The sequence below is a fragment of the Hirundo rustica genome, chromosome 4 (genome assembly GCF_015227805.2).
Source record: "Hirundo rustica isolate bHirRus1 chromosome 4, bHirRus1.pri.v3, whole genome shotgun sequence".
Classification (NCBI taxonomy): domain Eukaryota; kingdom Metazoa; phylum Chordata; class Aves; order Passeriformes; family Hirundinidae; genus Hirundo; species Hirundo rustica.
The window spans coordinates 1,638,788-1,651,313 of record NC_053453.1 but is presented as its reverse complement, the minus strand read 5'-3'; positions in this window follow the sequence as shown (position 1 = coordinate 1,651,313).

Sequence of the window (12,526 nt, the reverse complement as noted above, 5' to 3'; positions counted from 1 at the left end):
CCTGACAGGAGGGGACAGCCGGGGGGTGTCAGGCTCTGCTCCCAGGGAACAGGGACAGGAGCAGAGGGAACGGCCTCACCCTGAATCAGGGGGGGCTCAGCGTGGATTTTCAGGGAAATTCCTTCCCAAAAGGGTTGTCCAGCCCTGGCAGACGTGAATTTCCCATCCCTGGAGGGATTTCAGAGCCCTGCCGATGTGGCACCTGGGGGACATGGGGCACTGATGGCCTTGGCAGTGCTGGGAATGGTCAGACTTTATCTTAAAGGGCTTTTCCAACCTTTTCTGTGATTCTCTGATTTGAAGTTCCTGCTTGTTTTCCAGATTTTCAATTAAATACCCAGAGCTTACCAGTTTGAGATGGATTTTCTCCTTACAACCATCTGAAGTGGGTTCAGATCAATCAGCATCAGAAACAATTAATAGATGTCTATTGATTGCTACACTTTTATTTGCCATTCTGCCTTTTTTGTTGTCTTTTTCCCTGGTAGAAATGCACTCTCTACTAACCACTGAAGGGAACTTCTGCAAACCCATGTACCACAATCACACGACTCTTAAAGTAAGCAGGTTATTTATGTGAACATATAAAATGTTCCACTTTTACACAGCACAACTTCCTTTTCTATTTCCAAATTGCTCCTGAGAGTCGTGAACTGGATGCAGGGTGAATTTTAGGGAAAATTCCTTCATGGAATGGGCTGTCCAGCCCAGGGCAGCGATGGAGTCCCCATTCTTGGAGGGATTTAAAGCCCTGTGGATGTGTCACTTGGGGACATGGGGCACTGATGACCTTGGCAGTGTGGGATTGGTTGGACTCGATGGTCTGAGAGGGCTTTTCCAACCTCAACAATTCCAGGATTCCCTGGTGTGCTGTGGGATGAGTGCCCCAGGGCCTCGCTGCAGCCCTGGGTTGGAGCTGGGGCCCCATCCCCTTTTCCACATGAAATTCCCATTAGCTCAAGCCCGTTTGGCATGAATTTCCTTTCCAGTAGGTTAATAATGTTATTAATGAATTGTCTTTACAGCCTACAAGATAAACTGCATCTGCATCTGGCTGTTCTGGGTGCCTCTTCTTTAACCTCCTCAAGTCCCAAATCTTCTGCTGGGTCAAGTGCTAACAAATAGCAACAACCATGACAATCTGGAGAACTTTCTCTCTGGTTCTTTTACCCTCCTCCAAATCCTTCATTTCTTGGCTCAAGGACAGAAAGCCCATTTGCACCAAAGTGATACCAAAACCTTCGCCGCCCCTCTGTCCCAAAGTGGTTTTTGCACCGCAATCCCAGCAGCTTTTCGTGAGCTGACACCTCCCATTTCTCTGCCTACACACAAACACCACCAGCAGCACGGAGAGAGCCACTCCTGCGTCCTTGATGTGTTTTCAAACAGTTTTTATTTGGATGTAAAATGTCTGTCAGCCAGCATTGCAGCAGTGTCTGCCTTCCTTGGGGCTTAAGATATTGCTGGAGCCTTGGCTGAGGGCCACTTTGCTACCAAATAAAAATTGCTGGGGAATATTTCAAGGGCACGAAGCTGTTCTCCTGAGGGGTGTGACGTGATGTTTATGGGCTGTTTTTATAGATGTTAAACCACTTTCTACGAGGGGGCACTGTTGAGAATTTACCATCACTGAAACTGTGGGTTTTGGCGTTTTTTTTCAGGGAATAAATGTGGATCTCTCTGTTTTCATTCTGAGCACCAGCAAACTGATAGCACTGAGTTTTCTTTATTTTTTTTCTCCTTTGGGAATGTTTTTAAAGGGTCAAATTGTGTTTATTCAGTGAGTGATGGAACTTGTAGAAATGCTCAGCTCCAAATCAGAGGCAGCTCTTCCCAATGTATTTGGCAGAGTCCAGACACAACCCTCGCCTCACTGAACAGAAAGATTTATATTTAGGAATTAAGGCTTTAACAACAGCTCTTTCCTACCAGGGGCTTTTTATGATTGTTTTCTACGGCTGGAAATCACAGAACATATGCAGAGATTTCAGCAGGGAGGGGGGGAAAAAATGGGACAAATGGGCAGAATTAAATCTCAGGATGGCTTTAGGTCATTTTGCTGTGTCTGGGAAGTTCAGTGGCAGTGGAAAGAGCAGGGCTGAGGTACCCCAGAATTTATGGCTCCCCTGTAATAGGTGGAAATGAAAGACTCCTTGCTGCAGGCCAGGGCTATCTATATGTCAGGAGCTTCTCTCTGTGGACTGTCAGACCTATTGGAGAGCTCTTTTGAGGATATTGCTAGATGGAAAAAAAAAGAAAAAAACACTATTAGAAATTAGTGTTGGAAAAAGCTACAGCAAATTTGCACTCCAAGAATCATTTGTTAACTACTGGCAAATAAACTGGCGCCCAGCTCACGACTCTCAGGAGCAATTTGCAAATAGAAAGGGAAGTTGTGCTGTGTAAAAGTGGAACATTTTATATGTTCACATAAATAACCTGCTTATTTTAAGAGTCGTGTGATTGTGGTACATGGGTTTGCAGGAGTTCCCTTCAGTGGTTAGTAGAGAGTGCATTTCTACCAGGGAAAAAGACAAAAAAGCAGAATGGCAAGTAAAAGTGTAGCAATCAATAGACATCTATTAATTGTTTCTGATGCTGATTGATCTGAACCCACTTCAGATGGGTGTAAGCAGAAAATCCATCTCAAACTGGTAAACTCTGGGTATTTAATTGAAAATCTGGAAAACAAGCAGGAACTTCAAATCAGAGAGTCACAGAAAAGGTTGGAAAAGCCCTTTAAGATAAAGTCTGACCATTCCCAGCACTGCCAAGGCCATCAGTGCCCCATGTCCCCCAGGTGCCACATCGGCAGGGCTCTGAAATCCCTCCAGGGATGGGAAATTCACGTCTGCCAGGGCTGGACAACTCTTTTGGGAAGGAATTTTCCTGAAAATCCACGCTGAGGCCATTCCCTCTGCTCCTGTCCCTGTTCCCTGGGAGCAGAGCCCGACCCCCCCGGCTGTCCCCTCCTGTCAGGGACTTGTGCAGAGCCACCAGCTCCCCCCTGATCCCCCTTTTCTCCAGGCTCAGCCCCTTTCCCAGCTCCCTCAGCTTTTTCTGCTTCTCCAGACCTTTCCCAGCTCCGTTTCCTTCCCTGGACACTCTCCAGCCCCTCAATGTCCTTCTTGTCATGAGGGTCCCAAGACTGAACACAGGAATCGAGGTGGGGCCTCACCAGTGCCCAAAACAATGGTTAGGTTATTATTATTATTATAATTATTTTATTTTTAGGTTAAAAGCTTTCACTCTTTTGTGAAATGTGCTTTTCCACATTTCCCATTTTTATGGGCAGGTGATAAATGCCTGATTCTTTGTTAAAACACAGCACTCTTGTCCAGTCCTGTCTGTCCTTGTCTGAACGTATCCCATTGCGGCAGAAATATTTCTTCCACCGCTCAATACTCCATTTTTCTGATGTACTCCACCAGCACTGAAGGACAGCCTCGCCAGGCATTCCCAAATAAATCCCAATGAGCCCAGGAACAAATAGCCATTAAAATCCAGGCTCTCGTGTCAGGAATTTTAAATAAAAACCCTTGGATAGGTGAGGTGCTAATGGCTCATTGCACTCCTGCTGTCAGGTTTTGCTCTGCGCGGAGTCGTCCTGCTCAGTCACTGTCACGCCAAGCGCGTCGCACCCTGTGACTTTGCCAGGTATCCTTCGGTCTGCTCCATGGAAATGTTCTGCGTGGAAGGGCTGGGGTTGTTCCTCAGCTCCTCCTCAGCAGCCACCGAAGGTTGCAGCAAGGTCTGCAAGGTCTGACAGCGTGGGGACGGCTCTTTGCTGCGGCCTGGGGCACGGAGCCTTCTGCTGGGAATGGGGTTCCGTGGGTGAATCATGGAGTGTGTCCCCAGGACGTGCAGATAATCAGTAATGGGTTGGGTTGGAAGGGATTTTAAGGATCATCCCACTCCATCCCCCTGCCATGGGCAGGGAATCTTCCAGTACCCCAGGCTGATCCAAGCCCCAATATCCAACCTGGCCTTGGATATTCCAGGGATCCAGGGGCAGCCACAGCTGCTCTGGCAATTCCAGCCCAGGCAGGAATTCCTTCCCAAGATCCCATCCAGCCCTGCCCTCTGGCAGTGGGAGCCATTCCCTGTGTCCTGTCCCTCCAGGCCTTGTCCCCGGTCCCTCTGCAGCTCTCCTGAAGCCCCTTCAGGCCCTGGGATGTGCTGGAAGTTCTCCCTGGATCCTTCTCTCCAGGTGAGCACCCCCAGCTCTTCCAGCCTGAATCTCTGGGAACTGAGGGGCTCCAGCCCTGGAGCAGCTCCATGGATTCCTCTGGATTTGCTCCAGCAGCTCCAGGTGCTGCTGCTGTTGTCCCCAGGGCTGGGGCAGCTCTGCAGGTGGGGTCTCACCTAAGAGGGGCAGAATCTCCCCCTGCTCTGCCCACGGGGGGTTCTGGCTCTCAGTGCCCATCGGGGCATGTCCAGTTCTCACCCACCAACACCCCCAAATCCTTCTCCTTGGAATCTCCACCCACCTTCCCCTCAGCCTGGATTTGTGCTTGGGTTTCCCTGACCCCTGTGCAGGACCTTGGCACCCACCCCTGCTGTGCCAAACCCTGGTGCTCTTGGTGCTGTCGGTGCTGCTGGCACAAGTTTCAGTTCCTCTCATATTCAACTCTAATCAATGATGAATTTTTCTTCTTCCGAGAAAAAAAAAAATAATAAAAAAATTTTAAAAAAAAGGTGAGTTCAATGCATAATGTGTTACATGCAGGACCCTCGGATTTACCTATGGACTTCAAAGTGTGATATAGTAACATTATGTCACATTAATCTGTGATAATTTATGCTGATATCCTTTTATCTGACTGGTGTGGTTCCCATCAGCAGCAAGTGAGCTGTGGGATTTGTAGCCAGCCTGACTGTCATCTCCAAGTCCAGATTTGATTCATGGTCTCATTTCCTGTTTTTTCCTCCCACTGCTCACAGACCTTTTTTTTTTTTTTTTTTCCTTTTCTTTCCTTTTCCATGGTCCATTTATTAAATGTAGAGTTAGAAACGCAATTAGAATTTACTCAAGTCTATAATGTCTGCATATTAAATCTTTGGAGCAATAAAAATTCTTTCCCAAACATTTCTTATCTGTGTTTTCTCTTCAGCTGATGAACTCAGGCCTAATTACTGAATGGGTGACCAAAAAAAACCCCAAAAAAACAGGACCTGATTTGATCCATTCCAAGCAATCATTGTGTGAATGATCCTGACATTCCCAAGCACAGATAGAACTCCTCTAATCTTAATTTAAGTTTTATCACCCAAAACCTGAACTTTAAGGATGACTTCTCATCCATTCCTCAATACAAATAAAATATAAATTAAGATGGTTGTGGTCGTATAGAGAGCGTTTCTTGTTAACAGACAGAAAGGGACCAAGGGACTTAAAAAATGAATTTTCAGGTGGCTGTTTACAGCAGAGTGGATGGACTGGATGTCACAAAGAGCTCCTGAGGACAGGGATTGCTGTCAGGGGTGGTCTCCTGTGCCTGGATAAATCCAGGCGGCCAGGGCTGAGCACGGAGCCGGGCTCCAGCTGCTGGGGCACAAAAGCAGGCGGATTTCGTGTTTGACATCAATGTCAGCTCCAATGTTCCCTGACCTTCACCAGGCTCTGCCCCCCGTGGGGTTTTTCATCAGAGAACTTGGCTGGGCTGGAGCATCATCCAGGACACATCCAAGAGCCTCCTGCAGGGAGCATCAAGGGCTGGGGACTTCCATGGAGGGAGCTGCTGGCCTCGCTCCTGGTGTTGTCACGAGGCCTGGGAGCTGCGCTTTCACCATCAGGGTTTTGATCATTGTCTGTCCTTTCTGCTCTGTCTGAACAGAGAGAACAGGTCTGAAGTTATCTCTGTTGATATTCTCTTCTTTCACCGCATTGTTTAACACCTCCCTCCCTCCCTTGTTTTTTGGTTTGTTTTTTTTGTTTGTTTGTTTGTTCTGTGGGGGTTGACGTGCAGAATTCCTGTCTGGAAAACGTTGTCTGTTGTCTCTGTTTATTTTTTTGTGCTTCCTGGGAAACCAGGTCTGGTCTGCACAGGGAAAAGAGCAGCGTGGTCATGGTGAGCTCCATGGAAATGTGGAAGAGTCACTGGGAGGGACTGGGTGTCCATGGGGACATGGAGATTGCTGAGGAGCTCAGCCTCAGCCTGAGGGTGGTCTGGCCGCCAGGAAAAAGGCTCGAGAGGGAAAGAGGAGAAAGGAAAAATTACAAGAGAAATTACTTTTCCAATGTGCAAGGTGAGGTGTCCCTGAGGGAGCATGTGGGGGAAAGCTTGGGGGCACAGAGGATGGGGAAGTCTTTACTGTCCCCCAGTAATACAGGAAAGGGGGTCTGAAAAAATCAGCATACAAATACTTGCTTGGATACAAATACAAGAGTCTCCACCCTCCTGTAATTAAATTTTCTGTGCCTTGTCTCTTTATTTATGAGTAGGATCCTTTTACCTCCACACTGCTCTTGTCCTGAATCCCATTCCCGTTCCGGCACACGTGAGAGGAGTCATCCCATGTTGGGGAATCACCTCCACTCTCATTAAAATAGACTTTTTTTCTGTAATTCAGCTTGTCCAGGCTGTCCAACATATCCAACATGGTGTGAAACAGCAGCTCTAGCAACAGTAAACTAAGTAGGAAACTTAAAATTGGTGTAGGATGCAACTTAAAAATTGTATATTATACGGCTTAAAAATTGATTAAACTTCATGTAAAATTCTTCAGAGTTTTTGGTAGTTTACTGTTCAAAAGAAAAAGCAATTCTTAGCAATCCTGGATACTCCTTCATTGAAACCCCTCCATTTCTACAGGGAAATTCAAGCCTCAGTCTTACGGTTGATCTTTGGGGGAAAGTGAAACCCTTGATTAAATCCAGTGGCCAGAAGCTTATTGGAGGAAAATGGATCCACATCACTTTGCTCCACATTGCCTAATGCCAGAAATATTTTATTGTTTAAGAGACCTTAATCCCAAGTATCCAAACCCAAAATGGAGAGCAGTCAGATTGTTTCTTTACACAGTTTTCTTGGAGAGCTTTCCCCGGGGAGATCGTGGTTCTTTAATTGAAATGTGCCTGGATTTCCTTCAGCTCATTATAGGAGCTTTAAACGAGACCCAGCCTGTGGGAATCAGCAGGGAAAAGTCCTCTATTTGCCATCCAGGTTGCTCCACTGGCACTGTTTGCTTTTCCAATAGTAAATTTTCCAACGGGCTGACAGCTCCGTCGTTAAAGCGCCGTCATAATTAAAGAGGAGATTAAACAATTCAGGAGAATGGTGACTAATTGCAGGAGGTGAATTTCCCTCTGAATGCAGCATGAGGGACACCAGTGATGACGTTCTGCCCCAAAAATGTCTTCCAGAGGTTGGTGCGCTGTGGATACGAGCCCAGGAAACAACCCAGTGGTTGAAATAAAGCTTGACAGCGAGTCAGGAAGTTCAGTGCTTCTGCCTTGACTGGAAGATGACTGATGGGTTATTTGATTACAGAGCTGAGACACTTCCACAGGGAGAGAATATTGGAGCTTTTCAACCTCACAGAAGGAGGTGTAACAGAGGGCGGGTGCTAAAGGAGGAGAAATGCATTTTATCAGAGAGATCTGCAAGGATTTGGGCCAAACCTGAAGGAAAAATAAATCCTCTGTGTCCACCCTGGGAGCCTGGAGCAGCTTTCCTTCAGGAGTGTTGGCAGGGGAAGGAAATGTCCAAGGCAGGAGGGTGAAGTGGATTAACTGATGACCTCCACTGGTGTTAAAAATCCTGTCCCTGTAGCTGCCAAGGATTTCAAAATCATCAATTAATCTCCATGTTGTGGGCACATGGAAGGTCGAGACGAGGAACACACTCTGAAAACTCAGGTGTCTGCTCAGACTGGATTGGGGACATCCTGTGAGAACAGCAGTGGGAATTTGGGGAGCTGTCCTGTCCTAGTGCTGGTGTCAGACACCTCAGTCTGCTGAAGATGTGATTTTAGGAAGAAATTCTTTACTGTGGGCGTGGGGACACTGGCACAGGCTGCCCAGAGAAGCTGTGGCTGCCCCTGGATCCCTGGAAATGTCCAAGGCCAGGTTGGATGGGGTTGTGGGATTGTGGAAGGTGTCCCTGCCCATGACAGGGGTGGCACTGGATGGTCTTGAAGGTCCCTTCCAACCCAAACCACCCTGGGATTCTGGGATTCCCAGAAATGGGAGCTGGCTGAGCCTCAGATGCCTCAGAGCATCCTGCCACTCCAACTTTTGCCCAGTGCAATTCCTCCCAGTGAGGCCGGAGTTTTCAGTGTGAGCTGGATGGAATCTCTGCTCCGTGTCTGAGTTTGCCTCACCCTTACAGGGAGGGAGCAGTGGCCCTTCCATGAGGAGCTTGAAATGGGAAAACAGCATAAAAAAAGATTGTGGGAATCAAAGTGGAAAAGAACTCTGGTTGTCCTTTCCTTTGGCACAACCTTGGCAAGGACCTCTTGTCTTCGCTGGTACCTCAGCAGATCTAACAGATTAAAACTAAACATATTCCTAAATTATTTTCCTAATCAGATTCTTATGAAGATAAAATAAACCAACCTAAAATGAATATTTCTGTCCGTAGCAGCTGTTGTGGCCACATACAGGGGAAAGCTGTGTCGTGCCATGTTTCTGCAGATGTTTGATCCCTTATTGGGGAAGGTTTTTATCTGTAATGTTCCACTCACACAGCCCAGTGCTCTCAGATTTGTGTGGGGAGCTTCTGCAGAGGTTTGTTCTGTGAAATTTGCTCTTTTCCTTCCTGGAAGAAATCATGCAGTCAGCTGCTGGTGTGTGCAACGGAGGCAATCCAAGCAAAACCCAGAGTTGTGTGTTATTTGCCAGGATGATCAGGAACGGTGAAACAGCAAACTGATTAATTATGCATGACCCAAGCAGATTATTTACTCAGTCAGACACGAACACAGGATCTTTTGTCTTGTTTTCGGTCTTGCTTGCTAATCTGTTTGATTTGGCAGTTTGTAAATAACTGGTTAATAAAATTTGGGAATATTAAACCTGAGAGATGAGTAAAGGGCAGCCAATGCTCACATCAAAGGGCAGTGAAAGAGACGGATCTTTTTTTTATCAGCTGGAATGGGGAAGAGGTAACAAAGCAGGGAGAGGGAACAAAGACAGGCACCCAAAATGCAGTTTTGTGACCCCACCTGGGGTGCTGAGTCCAGGTCTGGGGCTCAGAATCATCCCTGCTAATGCACCATTTCTGTCTGACATTACCCTGTAAATATTTTGTGGGTTTAGCAGCTTTTCCCCTCCCATCATTAAATATTTAACAGTTCTAATTTATCATTTGGTTGTTTTGGTGGAGCTGTTCGCGCCATGGACTGAACTGTGCAGATGAGAGGAAATTAATTGTTTATCAGTCACACACTGAGGAAGGACATTTTGTGTTTCCATCTCCCGTCCCCGTTATCACCCAACCTCATATATTAAGGTTGTGGCTGTCCCTGGATCACTGGAAGTGTCCAAGGCCAGGTTGGATGGTGCTTGGGGAAACCTGGGATGGTGGAAGGTGTCCCTGCCATGGCAAGGGTTTGGAATGAGATGATCATTAAGGTCCTTTCCAACCCAAATCATTCTGAGTTTCCGTGGTTATAGTTTTAAAAGGTTTTAATTTACATGGAGAAATGCACATATATTCTACATTCTACATTCTACATTCCATATTCTATATTCTATATTATATGTTATATGTTATACGTTGTATGTTGTATGTTGTATATTGTGTATTGTCTATTGTATATTGTCTATTGTATATGTATATATAATCTCATATAATATATATTATAACATATATTATGTATTGTATATTGTATATAATATATAATATGTACCATCACATATATAATATATGTGATACATGTGATATATACTATATAATGTATTAATCAATAATTGATATTGAATAACATTTTGCTCACAAAGGCATTTGGAGAGTGAGCCACTTTTCTCCTTATTTTACAGGTACCAAAAAAAAAAAAAAAAAAAAAAAGCGAGGCACGGAGCAGGAGAGTTTCTGGCTTGGGGATCACACAAACCCTGGCAGAGCTGAGAGTTCCTCAGGGTTTACACTTAGAGGAGGTGGATGCTGTGGAGCAACCTGCACACCTGGTGTGATTCTCATCCCATCCCATCCCATCCCATCCCATCCCATCCCATCCCATCCCATCCCATCCCATCCCATCCCATGGATCCTATCCCATCCCATATCCCATCCCATCCCACCCCATCCCACCCCATCCCATCCCATCCCACCCCATCCCATCCCATCCCACCCCATCCCATCCCATCCCATCCCATCCCATCCCATCCCATCCCATCCCATCCCATCCCATCCCATCCCATCCCATCCCATGGATCCTATCCCATCTCATATCCCATCCCATCCCATCCCACCCCATCCCATCCCATCCCATCCCATCCCATCCCATCCCATCCCTGCTCCACATTTATTTCCCGCTCCATGCTGTGCTCCACAGGCTCTCTGACCCTACAGGGCACCATTTGCTGATCCCTCGCAGTGTCTGTGCTGCAGGAATGTCAAACACCTGATCCCACAGGGGTTCCTGCTGCAGGACACATCCCTTCCGTGCTGGGGTAACGGGCTGGGTCTGATCAGGGAGGGTTTCTTTCCACACCCTGGGGCTGTGCGTGGCCCCACACTTTTATTTCCTGCACGCTCTTCAATCCCAGCTCTCCAGGCAGTGATTAATGCTCTCAAGGACTTCTCCATAGCAACAATCAATCTGGCATTCCCTAATTTTCGAGTGCTTTACTTTGCCACATTAACAGGGCTTCCCGTTAAAGGACATGTGTTGTGTCCTGTTATGTTTAGGATTTGAGTCCTAAATTTGTACATTTCCTTTTGTTCCAAAGATTTCTGAGGTAACAGCAGCAGAGTGCTTCTCCCTCCAGATGATGTGGGAAGGGATGTGACGAGTGGGAAGGTTTTTCTCCTGTATTTCTATCTAGGGTTAGTAAATAAATTATTCCACACTGCAGAGGTGCAGAGGCTGACAAGATCATCGGAATCCGTTGGAAGAGGGAGGCAGGAGGTCCAGACAGACACGGATGGGAACAGCAAGAAACAATTTCCTTCTCCATCACAGAGCCTGTGCCCAGCAGTGTGTCCTCAGCAGAGTCCAGTATGTAAATTGGGTTTCTATTTTCGTGGCTTCGAGGTAACCAGCAACAGATGGTGTTTTGAAACACTCATAATTTTGGCTAATAGAGTCACTGCTGCCAACTGTCCTTTCCTCCAAGCAGTGATTAATAGATTATTAGTAATAAATAATACCTAATGATGATACAAACAGTCCAGACCCTGGTGTCCTTTGTCCTGAGCAGCTCCCACACTCTCCAAGACTTGGTGCTCCTGCCTTTGGATGACAGAGTCGTTTCAGTTGATCCGCATTCCCAATCCTCAATTTTATTAACACACATCCTATTGGCATCTTCCAGATGCCGCCTCTCCGGTGGGAATTCCATATGGCCATCAGGAGCAGAGCTTGCTCGTGCAGGACTCTGCCTTGGAAACTTTGATCAGAGCTTCCATTAAATTCCCAGAGCACGGGAGTCAAAGAACTCTCAAGCTCTGCAGGCTCAGATCCAGATGGTCCCTTCCAACTCCACGGGAAGAATTTGAGAGGAGAAGTGAAATCCCATCTTTTGTGGTTATTGCAATAACCTGGATTGGTTATAAATTATAATATAATATAAAATAAATTATTATATTATATTATATTATATTATATTATATTATATTATATTATATCATAATATATTATACTATGCTGTAATATACTCTACCATATTATCATTTATATTATATGTATTATATTAATTACATTCTGTTATGTTATATTTATTATACTATTCCAAGTGGAAAGACTCAGCTACAGAAAGGTGCAAATGCCTTGCACAGCTCAGAGTAACCTTCCCAAAACCAGGAATATCATCCCTCTCTCGGAGAAAGCAGCAGCATTTCAGTTCTCTCCTGTTTAGCACATCCAACGTTTTCAGGCAGCTGCTGGAATAAAGAACTGCCTGCTCTGAAATTCCTGGATTGCTCTCAGTGCCCAGGTGGGACATGCTGCTGTTCCCTGCAGCCTTGCTCCTACTCCTCTCCTCTACACTTTGCTCTTCCACCACACCAGTTTCTCTGGTACTTTTGCCAGAGAAAGCACTGATGATTTAAAAACTTGGCCCAAAACTTCAGAGCAGCAGAGGCAATAAACATTAGTCACTGTAGCAAACTAATTTGTTTTCCATATGGCATTTTCAATGGAGTGTGGAAGACTCACAAGTGAAATAATAATTACAAATGAGGAATACTTTGAAAAAAAAAGATGTGTTTTTCTCCCAATGCATCACTTAAAAGGGTTTCTAATTAAGTCAATACTTGATTATGCTGGAGATGACATTGGCTGCCAAATTACAGTTTGTTGGGTTTTGTTCTCAGGGAAAGATTGTTCCCAAGGGCAGTAAAATTCCTGCATCTATTCA